The following is a 20,008-nucleotide window of genomic DNA, read 5'->3' on the forward strand; positions in this document are numbered from 1 at the left end:
GCCAAGTGTAAATGCACTGTAATGCTCAGGGAAAACTGGTGTGACACCAGTGTAGAAGGCAGGAGAATTAGAGCTTTTTGGTAAAATGCTTTCATATTCTCACCACAGCCTTGTCTCCTCATACCTATTCTGCATCATCTCTTTTTCTGAGCACACCTGGGTCAGTTTGGAAGGAAAGCTGTCACCTGAAGTTGACCTGCATATTGAAAGTGTAAAATAACACCCTTCTAAAATGCTGTGAGACTTCAAAGCCGTGTTCCCCTGTGCTGTATTTTGTGAGCTGCAGCACCTTTTTGTGTTATCACAGGATCAGCTGAACTCAAAAACTGTTTTCTTATCAACTGCTCCAAACCAGTTGGTGCTGTTGCAGCTGCTTTACAGGTTTCTCATGGCAGCAGGGAAGCTGCATGGGGGGTTCAGTGCCACAGCCCCTTCACAAGGCAGCTGCCAAAGTGTCTCAAGTACCTGTTCCTGTCCTTAAAGAAGGTTATTCTTGGTTTAATACAACTTCACTTTCACACACAATGTTAACCTCATAATCATCTATAAATGTAGTTCACTGTGCCCAGTATATACATAATTTTCTTCTTTTAATCTGTGAGAAGGGAACAAACTTACATCCCATACAAAGCACCATCCAAGTCCATTTAGGAGAAGATACTGTGGGTTCTAATTCAGCTCTGTGTTGTTCCTAGACCTTGTAATACAAGCAAACACAAAGTCAGAAAAATGAACACACATCTAAGTTACTTCTGTGCTTTTTCCCCTTTAGTGCCTAGGATAAGAAAAAACCATGAACCTGTAAGGTGCTTCATGAGCTGATTGCTTACATCTAGAGCATAAATGTCTCCAGAACAGCTGCTTAGAAAACCATATTGCTGAATTGTGATTTCCCCATGACTTACTATAATTAGAAAGGGAAGCTACGAGGGGGAAAACAAGACTGTAGAAGTAACAAGTAATAAGGACAATGTTTCCATTTAACTTTGTTTAGTGCAAAAGATGCAAAATGACAACAACATTCAAACTCTATTTGTGCAGATGGCCCAATCAAGGATACTTTATCTGTCATAGGCTAACTCCTTTAGTCTGTTTTGGAAAGATGCTACATGGAAACATTTGTTTGTCTTTCTCTAACAATATTTTTTCTCACAAGGTCAGATTTACCATCAGGACACCTATATCCACAAAAGTGCACTAATGAGGCAAACATGGACTTGGTGTCATTGAGTTCCTCCCCTGGTGTTTCAAATGGCAATTTCATGTGGGTGAATACAATGTGAAGTGACAATTACATCCTGAATTGCTGCATTCTGAAGTGAAAATGAGGCAGACCTTATGCAGTCTCCCTGTGAAATGACTCCTGCTTGTGCAAGTGCAAAAGGAGCTATTTGATCAAAGTGGCCCTGCTGGGTAGGATACCTGCAAGTAAAAGGAGAGAAAACAGGATTGCATTTTTACCAATTATTAAGCATTAATAGAAAGTCTACTTGATTAGAAGTGTTAGGATTGTTTCATTAAAGATGATCATTACAGTTTATAGAGATTTTCAGTTCCTTTCTTCAGTGTGATTTCTCTGTGCTCCTGAGAGTTACCTTCTTCCCAGTCATTTCTCTTGTCCAACCTTGACCCACGGATAGTCTTTGGCATTTCATGATATTGTGGCTTGTGGGAGCAGAAACTGCAGAACAGGATCTTACCAGTGCCTCAAGCCAAGGTGTTAGCCCTTGGCTAATGTTTAGAATGGAATGCTGACAGCCATGGGTGAAAGAAACCTCAAATTTTGCATTTCTGTAAGTCTGAAATCTGAACCAAAAAAATGCACTGAAAAATCCACATCCTTGCCAAAATTTTTTGATTCTTCAAAGAATCAAATGCCTTTGCAAGATGGCAGTAAAATTTCATTCAAATATTCTTGTTCTCATATCACATCCATTTATGTCTCAGTTGTATAAATAAGGAAATCATGCTTTCTAGGGAAAAAAACCCACTACCTAATCAGAAGCTTAGCTTTTAGACAAGGCAGGGAGTTGACATTTGCCATAGATGCAATAATCCATTGAAGCAAATAGTCAGGCAAGGAAAAATTAAGGGCAAACTTTGACCTGTAAGTAAAACAGCTTTTTTTCTAGCAAGTCAATAAAGTGAAATATATAGTCAATGTCAAAGTACACCCTTCACTCTGCTTAACACATTGCATAATTTCTCAGGCTAGAAAAGGCACCAGACTCTGCTACACAGCATTTTGACCATGCAAACTTTAATTGTTGGTATAATGATGCAACTTGATACTTTCATTAAGCTTTTGGTGCCTGACTGCAGTAGCCTCACTTTCCACACTGAAGTTTATGGTCTGCTCCGCATTTTCCAGTCAAAAGATTCTCATTGCTTACATAGCTACAATACAGGTGATTCCAGTCTCAGGCCCTTGTCATTAGAATGAGATCCATCACTGTTTTAACACGCTGAAAATAATGATGACAAGACAGGTGTGGTAAAGCATGAGTCTGCTTGGAAGGAGTGGTGAGCACCATTTCCCATTCTCAGCCAGGGTGGTGGTGATCCTGCGTTTGGGCTTGAAGGCTCTGACCTACCCTGAAGCTCCTTTCTGGGCACAGGTCGCTTGTGAATACACAAAATTGCACTGGCAATCTGTTAGTGCTGCCCATGGTTGCAGATCCTTTCCAAGAGAAAATGTTTCCTAGCTGAGAACGACCAGAAATTTTGTGGGAGGAGGACATCTAGTGATCTGATACGTATTTACATGAGCTGTGTCCTTGCACAGCTGAGTCATCCGGCTAACCAGCTACAGGATTTCTTGAAGAATAGTGAAGAAGGGGCCAGGTATGCTTTGCTGTAAATCTTGGGCTTTTGCTGAGATGACACCCAAAACAACAGCAGCCTTTTAACAGCCTGATTTTCAAATCAAGGCTCTTGAAATGAAATGTTGCATAGAAGTAGTGATTCTTCTCTAGTAGAAGTAGTGGGTAGCTTCTCATCTACAGCCAGCCCATCTCCCAGCCTGTATTTTGCTGACATTAATGACTACTTACACATTTCTAGCAGAATGGCCATTAAGATCTTGATGTATTTACTCCTTAAGCTTCCCCTTGGACTATGCATCTGGTCAGCATAGCAGCATCTCTGAAATACACTGACAGCTCTTTTATAAAGATTTAATTAAAAATTATTCTGAAAGCATGGTTTATTACATCCCATAGTGATGAAAATCAGTTATTTAGCATTGTAACTACAATGGGAGAATATCTCTGTGGTTTATGCTATTAGTCCCTGACAGATTGGATTTTGTCTTCCAGATTTCAACTTTGAAAAACCCTGCTAATAACATGCAGCTTTTTTGTGCTGTTTTGGTAGCAAACAAGTAACTGCTGGGGTTTAATGTCTGTGTGTGTGTGTGTATATTGCAGGCAAACACCAACATGAGTGGTTCTCAAAGTCACAGGGAATATTCAGAAGGGGTAAGAAAATCTCTTCAAACCATGTTAAGAAATCACATCCCTGATTCAGGACTGAAACCCACCCATTCATATCAGAACAAAACCTAAACACAGAATCAATTATTTAAAGAATAGCTTATACTCTTAAATCTATTACAGTATGAAAATTCTAAATCTGCTCTGAATTTGAGGGGGATCAGTCCTGCCCTACATAGTCTTAGACTTGTTATGCTGTATGATGCTTGTAGGTGGCATTCTCCCAGCTTCCTAATACAAATATTCCTCTGAATAACTGATTTTTCTGGGAAGGGAACAGCAGATGATAGATGATAGCACTAATACCGGTGTGCAAGTCATATAACCATTCTATATAGAGAGACAATTACTTAATCTTTTTCTCATTTTAGCCAACATAGCCCATGGAAGTTGGCAGCAGCAAGAACTTTTTAAGGAACAATAATCCTGGGTGTCTTATCATAACTTTTTCTTAAACTCCTTTGGCTATTGAACAAGGAATTCAAATTTTCCTGTACATGGGCAATTTCTCTCAGGGTTAGGCAAGGTTTCCTTGTCATGTAGAACATTTTTATTCCAAAGTTTGATAAAGTCGGCATTGACCTTGCTGTGGTTATTATTCTGGTTTTTAATATTTTCAAAATGACTGATACTTTGTCTACCTAAATAAAGAAAAATCCTTCTCAGAAGAAAAATATATAAAAATATATTGCTTCCTTCTATTTCCTGATTCTGAAAATTACCAGGTGCCAAGCTCTGAACATAATAGAATTGAAGACCCATGAGGGTGACCTAAAGAATAACAATGGTGAAGAATTGTGATATAGTGGTTTAGCTAATTTTGTAGCAGCTGCTTGACACTTGAAAAAGGAGAAATGAGTTTTCTGTTGCTAAATATAATGAATTCCTTTTCTGTCCTGTCATAAATTGCCAAATTTCGTAGGTGAAAATAAAGATGAGGTGCTTGCAGATACAAAGGTTAATATGAAAATACATCTTTTAAATGGAGAAATGCTGCATATTGCCACAGGAGGATTTTCTTGCATCAGATATTGCATAATTCTTCTAAATAAGGTATTTTAAAATTAGCAGATTGATGTAACACAGCTTCCATATCTTCAGAGCAATTCTCTATTTGCAAAACTGACTGCATATTCAAGAGTGTAAATACAGCTGAGTGACTTCATTTCAGGGTAATTTTAAAGCCTCATTTACTTCTACTTTACTACAATCTGTAAGTTTGCAATAGAACAAGGCAGCCTCTTTTAGTTAGAATTAGATTTAAATACCTTTCTGACTCAGACCATGAAGTGCCTGATCATTTAGTAGTAACATGACTTACTCTTTCAGTTGTGTTTGCAGTTGCATTCAATTCAGTGTGGCTCAGCTTGATTTTGCAGGCAGCAATTGGTGTCATTTATTGGTTTATGCCATATATGAATAAATGTACCATCAATATGCAGTGGTCAGATTTCTCTTGATGATCACTCTAAAATGCTCATAATTACTACTCCATACACTTATGATAATATTAAAACTAGCAATTTGCCATCTGGGGCAAATTTCAATGTATCCCCAGCCTCTAGGCTAGGCTTTTACTAGTCAGACTGTTCTGGGTGTACAGTGGCAGTCACTAGAGTCCCCCAGGACCTAATATTCCCATATTCCATGGAGCTCTTTCAACCCAGCAGATGTCCCAAGGGACCTTATGAGTTCATGCTTCTCAGGTTTCTGTGGCTGAGATGACTTCCAAGGTATCAGAAAGTCTTTTATCCCAGCCCCGCAACTGAAGAAGTCGAGATTTGTCGACTTTGTTCTGCTTTTCACGGCTGTTGTTTTTTTCTTATCTGTTACATTCTTTCTCTGACCTGCTGAGATCTGTGTGGCAGGTCGGGTTGGGGCAAACTGACCTCCCTTGGGGTGGTGTTAGCTTTTCATGCTAAAAACTACGTGTACTTTATTTACAGTAATTTCCCAATACCCATCACCTATGTTAGGCAGTCTGTCTCTACCCTAAACCAATCCAAAAGTGCCACCATCCCAGCAGAAGTTGGAGAACAAGAGGAAGAAGAAGAAGGACAGGACAAGCCCAGATTCCTCCATGCCCAGAACCCCCACTCTAAAACCCCAAAATTCTACTTTTTCACCCTGTGACAAATTAACTCTTATTCTACTCAAACTCTTGTGGCTCGTAAATCTTCACACAAAGTTGGTAATTGTTTCCATGGGCTAAAATCAAAGGCACAGGTGTTTTTGACTCCGTGCCAAGGTCTCTGAGCCCCTTGCCAGGGTCTCGAGTCATCCAGGGCAGTCAGAGGAATGTCCTGGGTCCTGACACATGCCCAGGAAAAGTTTCCATGGGAGCCAAAAGCCTTTCTGGCACAAGACTCAAGTTGTATTTTCCAGCTCCTGTGATATCACTCTCGTGTTATCAGTCTTGGTGATAACAAATTATACTTAAACTTTCCAGAATGTGTAAGTAATAGTGATACATTTAGTAAAGGTAAGACTTCAACAGCTACAGAAATTATACGTAATTTTCTTAAATGCTCTTTGCAGGCAAGTGAAAGACAATAGATTTCTTCTCTACAAAGCTGGAAGGATGCTGGAGGTCATCAAGAAAGTCACACAAGTGAATGCAGTTGCACAGGTCAAGAAAGGGAGATGTCCCAGTAAATCCTGCTTGAGCCAGTCACCAATAACTTCGAAATGAACAGGGTACAAAAGGAGTACAGCCAGGATCTGCTAATAACAAAGGATGTGTTCTTGGGGTGAGAGGCCCCCTGGTACTCCCTGAGGAACACTGCTGAAGAAAGAGCAGCATGGCTTCAATGTCTTTGGAAGCCACAAAACTGAATTTAATTTGTTAAACCAATCTGGTAAACAATCTGTGCTCTAAACAAATCACATAAAATGTTTTCAAGAGGGCCTCTGCCATGGGCCTGGGAGCAGCCAGGGCAAGAACAGCAGCAAGAAGGCTCCTCCTGCTGCTGTTGTTTCTCCATGCTCCTTTGTGGATATGTACTGGAGCTTTTACCACCTTATCTAATAGGCTGTGCCTTTATATTTTGATCATTTTTAGAGTGGTTTATGAATATGTACTCTCATTAAAGTTTTTCCACCAGAAGCATCAAATTAGATGTTGTCAAGATTTCCTTCACTTAAAAAATATACTACATTGAAGTTAAATTAAGGCTTATTTTGAATTTGTCAAAATTTACAAAAGACTTCTTTAGATAATATTTAGTTAAAATGTTCCTCGTTTACTAAATAAAAACCTTGTATTGAAGCTTAACAGATATGTAAGTCTGAAAAAATGCCATTATATTCATTACCCACCCTACTCCACTTTTATTTGGTTTAGTTTTTGGAAGTTTTTTTTGTTTTTCAATTTGTTTTGGGGTTTGGTTTGGTTTAGTTTTGTTTTTAGGTTTGTTTTTGGTTTTAGGTTTGTTTTGTTTTTGTTTTTGTTTTTTTTTTAAGCAAGTAGACCAAGTGCAGGGGTTGTTTACAGAACACTGCCTTCAATATTTGTGGGTGAAGACCTTAAAATGTTCCCTGAGCATGACCCATCCTGGATGCACAGTAGTGACAATGAGGCTCTCTGTTGGGAAACACTCCTGGAAGAGCAGTCCAGGCTCCCTCACATGGATCATCCCTGTTGAGTAAAGCTGCTTTTGTAGGGCAGCAGACAACCAAAGGGTGGCATCCTGAGGATTTGCTACTTCTGGGCTACTGCTAGTTATTCAGTTAATTTTAATTAATTAGCTTAACAGTTCCAGTATTTTTTTCCAGTTGCACAAAAGAGAGTAAAAGGAAGACCACACACATCTCTCTACTTGTGCACTCAATGTGCATCTCAGCATTTTTTGGAACACAGGAGGCTTTCCAGGACCTGGCATATTTTTATGCACACATGTGCTGAGCACTGTACGCCTACAAAGAGCTCAAAGGTCATGTCTGCATGGTCTGATAGACTGCACAGCTTCCATTTGAAAGCAGAGGCACAGGGAGAAATAACTTTGCTTTGCAAAGGCAAGAGAAGCCTGAAGCAATAAATCCCCCACCTCTCTGCAAGTAGCATTGGTGCCAACATCGTAGTAGCTGTTCAAAACATTAATAGTGGAATGTAGAGAACAGTTTTGCACAAGATCCAAGGGTAACAAGTCAATAACTAATTTACACTGTCATGCTTATTTAAGCACTATTTTGTGTTTCCTAGGGACACAACATAACTTGGATAACACTTACTGACAGATGACAGATTGTCTCCATAGCTTTATGCAACCTATGCTCTGCAAAATACTGCTCACTACAAGTAAAATCAGTACTTATCATAAAAACTGATGAAAATATTTCTTTCCTCTTTTGCCAAGGTTCTCATGTTAAAACACTCCAACTCAACACAGTTAAAAATGGAGCAAGTCATATAAACTCAGTATTATAATTTTATACAAATTTATGCTCAATCAGGTGCCAAAAGATGGAACACAGATCTCATTTTCTTCTGAATTTTCATACCAAATAAATGTTACATTCTTCTCATCAAGAACAGTGCAACCCCAGAACATTTAAAAAAATGAGTTTCACATTAATAATAGCAATAAACTCACTCAGAATTTCCCGGTTGTATCTCATTTTGATTAGCATGATAAAATGAAGAAACCTATCATGATTTTTCACAAAATGGGATCTTAGTAACAGTTAAATGTTGCTCAGGTCTTGTCCAAGATTTTAATTTCAATTGTTATTCAAGAGTGGTGTATTTCACTTGCCATTTTTCATGAACTCACGTCCAGATTACCTGAAGACTCTGCAGTATCTTTCCTCCAGCGTCTCACCTGAGCCTGAAGGACTTTTCCATGGCACGAGCTTATTTCTGGTGAGCCAAGAATCTGGTACTCTTAGCTGTGCCAAGAGCATAAAATTTTCTTTTGTGAGTGGGAGGCAATGAGTGGGAAGAGGTAAAGCAGTTTCCTTCCTGAGCAGCCAGCCTTGGGAGGAACAAGATGGATGGCTGCTATTAACAGCCAAGATAAACCCAAGGCAGGGTGCCCAGGGATGCAGAACTCACACGGTGGTGCTTGGCAGCCCTGTCCCAAAGGCCACCTGAGATCTCCCATGTCTTGCTGAGCTCTGGGCAGACAGCTGCAGTTTTGCTCCTGCCACACATCCCCATTGGGCAGTGGTCTCCAACAGGTAATGTTTTGTGTTTGTTTGTTTGCGTTTTTCTGTGGAAAACCAGCCAGGAGTCAATCGTAATTCTGGGCTGGAAGACATCCAACACAAAATAAGATAGAGATTGGGAGAAACTGGTAAGAGAAATGAAAACATCCTAAAATCAGTTATGCCACAGGCAGAGGTTAGAGAGAAGTGCTGCATTCCTTTAAATCAAATGTGTGCATTCAAAAGTCTCCACCAGTATGTGGCTATTCAAGATTTTAAGGTTGAGTGGGAGCTGCTGTGTTTTGGAAAGGGAGCGTTACACCAGTCAGGGAGAATAAAGAGTCTTATTTGTTTATTTATTTACACTTTATTGTTTATTTATCATTAATTGTTTCTTTTCAGTGATCCTAAAGTCTAACCTGTCCCTGGGAAGGCTGATGCTGTGTGATGAATCCAGCTCTCCCAGTGTTTTGTGTCATTGCCAAAAGCAGAAAAAGCCTGAAATGTGCAAGAGGATTACCACAAAATGCATCACACAAACATAGATGTTCTGAATTATAGGTTAGTATGGAAAGCAACACTTCAGTAAGCCCTAACAGCAAACCATGTCAAGACTTATCAATGTGGTATAAATGAAAAAAAATTACACTATTCCACTGTGATCATTCTGTGAAACTTCTCCAAAGTAGAATAAAACAAATACTTATATCTCTCTTCCTCACAACTTAAATTAAAGGAATACAATATTGCTGTGCTTATAAAATGATATTGACCTGCTTTTTAGAAGTCAAATATGTAAAGTGGTGAAGAACTGGAATATGATATGTAAAAAAGGCAATAGGCAAATGAGTCATGCCCGAAGAATTTTTGTTTATTCTGTATCTCAAGCTCAAAACCTCATTGGTTAACAGAAGTATTTAGTTTAGTGTTCCCATGCCTTTGTTTCATGTTCCAGAAGATGGCAGCAGTCCCACAGTATCTTATGGATAAATAACAGCTGCTTTGTCTCCATACAGATTGGTTTTCTTCCAGCTGAGTTTTTCTATTTTTCTGCTTAGGAGTAAATATTCATTAGCATTACTTCAGTGCTAACATACAGTTTGTACCTGAATTTTCTTAGCACCCATTCATAATTTGCTTAAAAAAAAAACCAAAAAAAACCAACAACAACAAAAAAAAACTAAATAAAACTAAAATTTAAAAAAATGCATTTGTATTAAAATGCCTTATTTAAGGCAATGTAAAAAAAATGTAATACTATACATCTACTACTCCATTCTAGGGAGATATTAATGTCTGTTCTGTCTTGGGCTGGAGAGCAGAAAGGCATTATTAAGCTAATGATAGTTAAAACAGGTTTAATTTCAGCCCTGAGCAATCAGAAAACTTAAGCATTTGAGAAAATATTATCAGTGCCTGTTGATGCATAAACTGAGGTACAAAGAAAAGCTTTTTTATTTTCATATTTGTGTTGCTAACCCCCATTTAATATCAGAAATCTTGTATTTAGCATTCTCTTAGACTCCATAAAGTCAAATCACGACACAATAAAAGTGTTAGGTCCTCTTTTTGAAAAAAGTGTATTACCCTGTAGTGGCAGCTGAAACTGAAGGGATAAATCTTCACAATTGCTGATGGCGAGTGGTAACTGCAAAAGATGTTACCTGTAAATGTCTGTAGGAAGCAGCATCATGTTTTGGAGATCACTGGTAGGGCATGAGGCTTAGTGTGACTGCAAATGCCATCAGAAGGAGCACGAGAACATGGGATGGGTTGGGAACATGGGCGGGTTGTTTCCAACGACACTGCCTGCTGCATTTATGGTCTCTTGCTTACTGCAGAGGTTCCTGAGTTCCATGTGCATCACTTAGCTCGCAGTACTGCCTCTGGTGCATCAAAGCCAAAGTGAGAGCTGCCTCTGTGTGTTCCACTGAGACTATACCCTGTCTCTTTGTCTGCATTTTCTCAGCACTTTACACAAAAAAGACTTGAGTTTGATTGGAACATTTGGATTTTACTTGATTAAATGTAATATATTACTTTAATGCCATCTCCAGTATTCCTGAAGATCACTTCCTTCCTGAGCGTGTTTCAGAATCTGTAGTTTCTTTTTCTTTTAACTAGGAGCCAGCAATTCATTCCATTGTGATTAATATATTTTTGCCCTGCTTGCTATGGGAACTGCAGAATACATGGAAGTTATTTTGGGGACAATAGATGAATTGTAAAGCAGCAATTGTGAAATTACCATTGTGAAATCCAGCAAGTTTTTCTCCTTTCTTCTTGTTTCTCTTCCTCTTTCTCTGTTCTCTGAACTCAGCTGAGTTCGTGTCATGATGACCTGAGACTACTTCAAGGATGAGTAAAGAATTATCTAATCAATCAATAATCTCTCTTGACCTTGTTTCTGAAAGGAAAAGGAAAATGTGTTCAGAATAATTTAAAATCCTTCCCCTGTAACTTCAGCTGCCTAGAGCTGAATAAATCTTCATTATTTTTGGAAAAATGACTGAAAGCTCCAATTTCCCTCTCCAAATCCTCTTGAATGCCTATCACAGCACTGAACTGCAATAAGGAGGATACAAGGCAGTAGGGACTTGTGCAAAGTCATGAGGAGAAAGATGAGCCCAGTTTCAAAAGTCCAACAGCTTCAGGTCCCTACACTATTACCAAAAGATGAGGATTATCTGGTGAGAGAATACTTTACACCCTGTGCCAATGACAAGCCGTAATTTACGTCTTAACCACCATTTTTAAAGAAAGGACAAATTTAAGTGCTTCAGGGTCAGAAGCTGATGGTGACTGGTTTAAGTCGGGCTTGAAACCACCTCTGATGCAACGGAGTGTGGCCCTGTGGCGCTGGCAGGAGGAGCTGCTGCATGTGTAAGGTGGCAGTTTCAGAGACAGGCAAGGCTTTGTGTTCCATGACAAAGCTGCAACAGAAAAAAATGGGAACAACAAGACAGCAGCAAGGGAGCACAATTAAGCATTCACCCAGACATTTAGAGTGACCAATGAAGGCTCTACAGCAGCACAAGACCTTACAGATCCTCTAGTTCCAATGGCCCTGCCATGGGCAGGGGCACCTTTACGAGAGCGGGCTGCTCAGAGCCCCATTCCTGACGTGTTTGTTGCTGGTGCAGTGGGTCAAGAACTGCTGAAGTTTCCTCTGTTCCTTACAGCAGGAAAAGGACCCTATCCTTTTGTGAGGCTGCAGGGAGCTACAGAGGGGTTCTGGTCACAAGGAAGGTTATAGAGAAAATCTTCCTGGAAGTCATGTACAAGTACAAGAAGATTGGGAGCATCCTAATTTCCTTAAGTAAAGGCAAGTTTGATCTGACCTACCTGATGACCTGTGAGGCAGGGACAGGTTCTGGTGACTAGAGGACAAGAGTGGCTGTTTTCTCACCTCCACCCTATGAAGATTTTTTAGTTTCACACAATTACCTTACAAGCCACACACTAATATGAGCACAGCACAAGGATGAGGGGACAAAGAGGCACATCATGAAAGTGAGGTGCTTCTAGCAGCAGCAAGCTGGAGAGCACCCTGTGGCTGATACATAGAGTCCAAAAATACCACATCTCTTCCTGAGGAGTAATGCAATGGCACTGTCATAACTAAAACCAAATTGGGCTTGGTACAGGCTTGGAGAGAAATTACAGATATTTATGGTGTTTACTATAATTAATTGGGTTAGTTCACATGAATTCAAATACTTCAAGTGTGTCTACAAGAACCCAGAGCTGTGTTTGGTAAATGAGGCAGTTTGGTTGAATGGTGGCACTTGTAGAACCTTGGCTCATTCAACTAGGGGAGGACAGACGTAGGCTTTGTGAAACTCCCATGGCAAATGAATCTTACATGTGCATTGGTTCATCTTGGTTGCTGCTCCTCTTATACTTGTGTTCTCTTCCTGTGATACCTCCTAGGGCTTTTCTGAGATAAATGAATCCTACAATCCATACTGGGGATGAGGAACAGTAAATACTAATGTTATTTCCTTCCTAGCACTCTATTATTTCCCCTAAATGAGCTGGCATTGGTGATGAGTGACAAAACATAATCAGTGTAAAACACATTGATGAATATGTTACAAAGTTAGACAAACTCTTTCCCCTTTCATTTTTGGCAATCTGTAGTTAATTTAGAGGTGAAAAAGCCTAATATGAAACTCCATATTGTCCTCTGTTGTCTTGGATGCTTTCTTTAATCTTGTAGAGGGGCCTTAATGAAGCAGCACAACTAAGATAATGAAGTGATAATAGTTGCATTTACACTTCTTTTCCAATATATAAACACATGCAACTTTTTGAAATTTCATACTTACTGGGCTTAAACATTGTGGTATTTTGCTTTGTCATAAAAAGGAACAAGCCAAGGGAGTTCTTCTTTCTTCTTGTCATGCTGTCTGCATGTACATATTTATAGCAATAAACCAAAAAATTTTGTGGGAAGCCATGCCATGTAGCTGAAATTTTCTGCTCAACAGCAACAACTTCAGCATGGATGTTTTTACCAGAAGATTTTTATTAAATGAAATACACACAAGTGTGTCTGAAACATTTTGATGTATGTCTCTCAAAATTGCTTCAATTTTCCCTGTCTGAAAGACATCTTCCCAGTGCATGCTAAATTGTTGCAGATAAATATCTCTCTTTAGCCACTTAACTTTTATCTTTGCTTTTACTCTGCTCAAGAAAATAAAGTAGGGCTGATTCATAGAATTCTCCCGACATTCTCCCTACACAATTAAAGCAGCAAAGGAGATTTAGAGGTGAGGAAAAGGGGGGATTATCTGGGACTTCAGTCAAGGCAAGTTATCAAATATTAGCTTGGACAAGGGAAAAGGATAATTAAAACCTTAGGCAGCTGGTCCATTTGTGCCAGTTTAATGACACCTATGTCGTTCAATTTTCTTAGCATTGCATCTGTGGTTCAAAGAAAACACAGGATAGGACTGCATCCAGCACAACAAACCTTGCAATACTTTTTTTCCTTTGAAGTGACAACAAAGCCCACTGGTGTTATCAGAAAGCCATGAGGTTATATTATCAGTATGCTCAAAGCAAAAAGTAAAGTATTAATAGTCAACTAATACTTGGAATTTTCCAGTCTAGGAAACAAAATGTCCTCTAAAGAATACATCACAAATGAAGCCATGTGAGACTGCTTCAGGATGGTGCTGTTGTGAAGGGAAAGCAAACACATCAATGCACAGGACCTCAAACTTGGATTGCCACCTCCTTCTAATTCTGACCTGACTACATGTGTCTTCACAAATCATCTCACCTCCTTTCCTGACACTCTGCTCACATTGCCTACAGAGGCTGTAAATTTTCTTTTAAGTGAAGGAGCTTATTAGAAGGAAGATGTACATTTTCTGTAAATTCCTGTAGAAAGACAAGTCGCTGATGAAGCTGTCACCACTGATGGGTAATAACTATTTTATGGTGACAAACAACAGAGGAGGTGAAGTGAGAACAGAGCCAGGGGAAGACCTGAAAGGAATGACAAGTGCTTTATATATGACACTGTGCCTTTGATTTAATGAGTCTGCTTCCAAGCTTCTGTTTCAAAGTGTACTTGTGTGAATTACGGGAGTGGAGATGCAGTTTCAGGTTGGATCAGTTGTGGAGCAGTGTTGATCAAAACACAGGAAAATGGTGGGAGCTCGATACTCTGTGAGCCTGATATTCTTCAAAGCTCACAGCAGTTTTTATTACCTTTCATCAGCTCTGCTTCTTCTGACTATCTTCTAGCTTGCAAGTAACACAAATGGGAATCCTGGACTTGTAACCAGAATTCTCAGACACATCCATTTTTGTTATCTTTTATTTTCCTCCCTGCCCCCAGCTGTTTTTTATCAAGCAACAGTTTTTGCCTGAAGTTACAATTATGGATTCAAACCTTTGAGAAATTTCTCTGTATTTGGATGTTTCAACAAAGTATGTAATGCTAATATTCTCCTCTTAATTGATGCAAGCTAAGTCATTAGAGAGACAGACTTAAAATTGTGTAACATACAGAAAGCTTCTGGTACAAAGGATCTCAAAAGAGCTCAACAAATGAACAGTTTTGTTGCTTAAATGCATCTACCAGTATGAACACCAGTATGACAGTAAAAAAAAACAACAACACCTTGTTGTTTTACTTCTTCCCAGTCAGATGTAAGCACTGTGGAATATCATGGATGCACTAAGGGCTGTAAGTGCACTCTGAGGGAACACTAGGATGAGAAAAGGAGGGGATTACAGGTTACTGGGTGGTATTCTTCAGTATTTTCACTGATAACTTGGCTGACAAATCAAAGGACACTCTTACTCAGCTAGTAATCAATATTTTGTTTTTTAATGGTAAGCAACATCAAATTGGGGAAAAAAAACCCTGGAATTAAAAATATCCCTGACTAAGTGGAGCTGAAATAAAGTTCAATCCTTCACAACTAAAAAGAATGACCCATAGTCAAAAGATACACAAAATGTAAATGTATATGTGAAAACTGTTGTGTTATACACAAAAGATGTTACTGATGTTAGTGTCTTTACAACCCTCAAATTACCAACCTACTGTATGAAGAATTAACACTAAGTCAGTGATGGTTCTGCGTTTCTATGTCACACTTTTGTATGCAACCTCAATAGGGTGGCAATAATTTACTAAGGAAGCTGACATAAATCTGACTTCCAGCAGGTAAAACTAACCAGTGGCTTCTCAGGCATACTTAGGGTGCACATCCTCAAAGCTATCTGTCCCTGGGGCTTTCTTTTTGTCTCATCAGTATTGACAATGCTAGCTACCAAGAAACTGTGACTACAAGCTCATCCAGTTGCAGAGATTTAGATATAAAAATATGCAGTACACTAATTGCCATCCTTTATTCATAAATAAATGGGTTTTCATTTCAAAGAAGTTAGAAAGAGAAAGCTGTAGAGTTTGTAAAATTGTTATGACAGCCAAGTAGCTGTTGATATGCTTGGTACAACTCCAGCAATATTCCTAAACTTCAAATATAACCTGCTAAATGCTACTTTTAGTCCTCATGGACTTCAAAGTCTGAGAAATTCTAGCAAGATACATAATATTTCAATTCTTGCTCACTCCTTACTAATGAGGCAATGTGGGGTCCAAAAATCTCTTCATAGCAACACATCCTAGTAGCCTATCTGAAAACATGATTCTGCTTCAAATACTGTGTCAGATTTAGTCTACATCAGCAGATTTATGGTTATGAATCCATATTTCTAGAAGGTTGCAGATCTAAGTGACAGGCATGAGGAGCAGTACCTGCTCCTGTGATGGCATTAACATCCACATGCCTGCTTTTGCTGTTTCTTGCACCACTTTGTAAATCATGCATCTTCCTTGTAAAATGACCTGAAAGCTTATCATTTCACCCTAAATTTTATCATTCTTTTTCTACAAGAAGTGTTCAGTCTTCCATGTCTGAGTCAGTCTTTATAATCAATGATTCTTTTGGGTCCCTTCCCATTCAGAATATTCTATGGTTCTACGATTTTAGACAAAATATTTAGGTGGTCTCAGGACTCTCTCAGAAAGCTACACAGCAGAGCTGGGTGTCCTTATATACACTCAGTACATGGTCTGTGTTTTCTTTCAGTTTCTCAGGTGGGAAAAGTTTGTAGGGAGTGGTGATATCTTGAATTAATTTTAGTCATACAGGTTGAAAGGAACACAGGAGCTTTCACCACAGCAACCTTTCTCCTCCCTGAGCAGAAATGCTTCCTCATCCCCAAACCTCATAAATGATTTGGTTTCTTTCCAAGCTACGATAGTTTAATTTAAGAAATGCTTTCCTTGGACCATTGTAGTAACCACAGCATTGTTACCACTGCTGTATGAGCAGTAGAAAGAAGTTCTGACCCCAAAATAACTGCAGAGGGCAGCATTAATTCGTTATTTAAACCCTCCAGTGACGGAAGATCAATGTCCCTTGAAAATCCCAAATAATATTTTATATGAAAATAACCCAGGGCTTTGATAAGGAGCTCTAGTATGTACTGCCAAAAGCAAATATTTTGTGATATGCTATTTCTTGAAAAATTGTGTAGCTACAATGCATTAAATTTTTCAGATTCTGAATAGACTGAATAGAGTTTTCGGTAAGAAGGTATTTTGTTTATGCTTTATTATAATATGTTACAATACAGTGGCTTTTGCTGACAACTTTTTACAATATTACTAAAACCACAAAAGAAAGATTGGCAGGAAAACAAATTTGACACTGTTCTTGTTTGTCCTTGGTGAATGTCAAGTTAATAAAACTTATACCAACTAGGAACTAGTGCTGTTTAACATTATGTTTATTTACACAGATATCCAATCTTTAGTGCTAGTGAAGTTATTGTTCTCTTTGCAATTCCTGGGACTATAAGGTATTTTTCTGGGCACAGGGAAAACATCAGTCTTTGGTTATGGGTAGGTAGCCTTGTGAGCACATACTTCATAGGAAAGACTTCAAAATATCCTGTCTTGGTTTCAAAAGACAGGAATCTGCAAAGGAAGGCAGGAGTTTCCCCTGAAATGGAAAATGTAAACTCCCTCCCTCCAATTGCTATAAATTTTAAATTAAGGGGCTCTCAGGCAAAAATATGGGATCAGGAATAACAGTTTTTTCTTAGGAAAGAAAATAAAAGATAAAATAAACAATGCAGTAAACTAAACAGCACTGACAGAGACAGAACAGAACTTGACATCCTGTTGGTCAGGGTGCTTGTAGCAGTTCAATTGGAATTGTGGCTGCAGCTCTCCTGGAGTGTCAGGTGTGGTTCTGTTGGAGCAGGGATCTTGTAGAAAGGGTGTAGTCTTCCTCTGAAGATCCAGTGGAAGAGGCAGCTGTTCCTCTGGGAAAATCCAGTGGAGAAAGCCATACTGGTGTTTCAGAGTCTCCACATTATATCTGGGTAGCAACGCTTGGCTCCTCCCTCTGGGCAGAGCATCTCCCAATGGGATGCTGTAGTTCTTATCAGTCATGCAGTGACATTCAATAGCCTCTTATCAGCAGATGTCTCCCTGGAGGGAGGAGTGGTTGTGGAATAGATAAGGAAAACTGCCCATTTAACAGAAGACAACTGCCATAGAGGTGGCAAATAGAATACAATTTGCTTGGCAATCCAGGACATGTGCTTACCCTTTGTACATGAAACAAACTACAGACTTTTTTTCTCATCCTCTAGAGCTCATCCCAGAGCTCACTTTGTTCCTCACTTGCAAGTATCTGGTTTTATGGGTCTCAAAATATTGTGGGAGCTCATTAGCAAACTTTCAGTGCAGAAGAGCAGAAAAAACTCATCCTCCGTTCAACAAGTGCCTGATGGATTTCTCAGTCTCACTTAGTAAATCATTACTTCTCTAGGAGCCTTTTCAGAGCCCAGCTTTAGTTTGGAGAACTCATCCAACAAACTTTCCTTTCTGTTCTTATGCTACTGCTCATTCCATTAAATCTGACCTTGGCTTCTCCCTTTCATTACTGCCTGCAGACTGGGTTACTAGTGCTAGTTATTAGCATTAGAATATGTAGTTGCACATTTTTCAGGGCCATGCCTATGTTTAGCTGCTCTTCCATTTCAGTCAAACAAAATGTTTCTGTTTCTGAATGTACAGTGCTTGCTGTGTGTGTGTACACACACTGTGGTCCATCTGAAAATGCTCTGAAGCTCACTCCTCTGAATGTTCATCTCTGTGGTTTCAGATTATAAAAGTCTGATGGGAAACCACCCTTTCTTCTGAGGACACTTCAAAACAGCTACTTGCCACTGCCATATCTGCTCCACTTTTAAGCTTTCACTGAGAAATTTCAATTTTAGTTTATGTCTTTCATTTGAAAAATCAGAAAGCAGACACTGAATCTTGCCACTAAACTGCAATTTTAAAAGCATGAACTGCACCAAGGTAGATAGGTCTTCCTGTCAGAAGGAAGGACTCCAGTTCTCTGTCACATTTGCAGCACAAAATGGGCTGTCTTTAGCCTCTGACAATATTTGTTTAAAATTTATGGCCCTCTCCCATCTGCAATTCTTAGTTCACCATGTGTATGTATAGGGAGAGAAAAAGAGAGGGAGAGAAATTCCTCCTAACATTTATTTTAATAGAAAAGTTCCCTGTTTAAAATAGTTGTTGATGCAGAGTTTTACTTAGAATTTATTTATACAGAGGCTCCACAGATGCAAGCAGATGCTAACTGCCTGCTGCTACAGTAATATGTCCTGCAGCCCAATAATACATCTAACCATGCCAGAACAGCCAGCAGCATGAGGACTAAAGCTGCTTCATCCTGCACGCTGGGTGGAGACTCATTGCACTGGGGCATGATGATAAGAATGGGAATGGATTTAAATGGCAGCCAGAAACTTCATGTCACTGGGAAAGATGACAGAGCTTTTCTACCTTCTAACTTTCTCACATGCCAACTCCTAAAGTGTGGTCAACATGGAAATTAAAATAATAAATAACAGTGCTATGATATTTGTGGCTGCTTTCCAAGTATTTTGTCACAATGCACGTGGAAATGGATTTTAGGACTTGAGAGGATTAACTTTTTGTTTTCTAACAACATGTAAGATACATTTAGAGTCTTGGATGTATGAGGTAGGGAAGTCCTTATCAATGTATGTAGGCAATATATATGCTGTTACCATGGTTTCATGGTAATAGCATCACACTGCTGGGGATTTGTGTCAGGTTTGAAACACCTGCAAACCAGGTAATTATTGTATTTCAACACCAAGAGTCCTGATAGACATAAAAAGTGCCTTCACAGTTACTATTTGATGACAATAATGATCCCAATGTCTTTACAAGTAAGATTTAAGTGAAACATTTTTTTGAGAAAAAGATATAGTCTGTATTTCACTAGGTAAATCCCAATATTTGTACAGAGATAAGTGATTCAATGGATTATGGATGAAAAACTGCAACTTTGGGATTTTTATTCTGATGAAGGAATGGCTCTTTTGATAGGGACAGGCAGCTGGTCCTCATTTTTTCACTTCTCCATGAAGTCAGATAGACTCTAAGCATAATAACACATGGTTAGGATAATGTTATCACCATATGTTGTAACAAAATGATAGCTGCCATGTTATAAGAAGAAATGGTAAAATACATCTTGTTATTTTTACTGTACAGTAATTTCTGAAATTGTTTTGCCCAGTTTCGTGTGACTGCTTCAAAAGTTGACCCTAGTTAAGGACTAGCTGATTAAACAGGTGACATAACTTGTAGCCAGAAGGAATATCCCTCCACATCTTCCCTGGCAATCAGCTCTGTGAAGGGTTGACCCTGGCTGGACTCCAGGTTCCCAGGAAAACCACTCTATCACTTGTCTTATCTCAGAAGGACAGGGGAG

Source organism: Serinus canaria, chromosome 2 (genome assembly GCF_022539315.1).
Source record: "Serinus canaria isolate serCan28SL12 chromosome 2, serCan2020, whole genome shotgun sequence".
Taxonomy (NCBI): Eukaryota; Metazoa; Chordata; class Aves; order Passeriformes; family Fringillidae; genus Serinus; species Serinus canaria.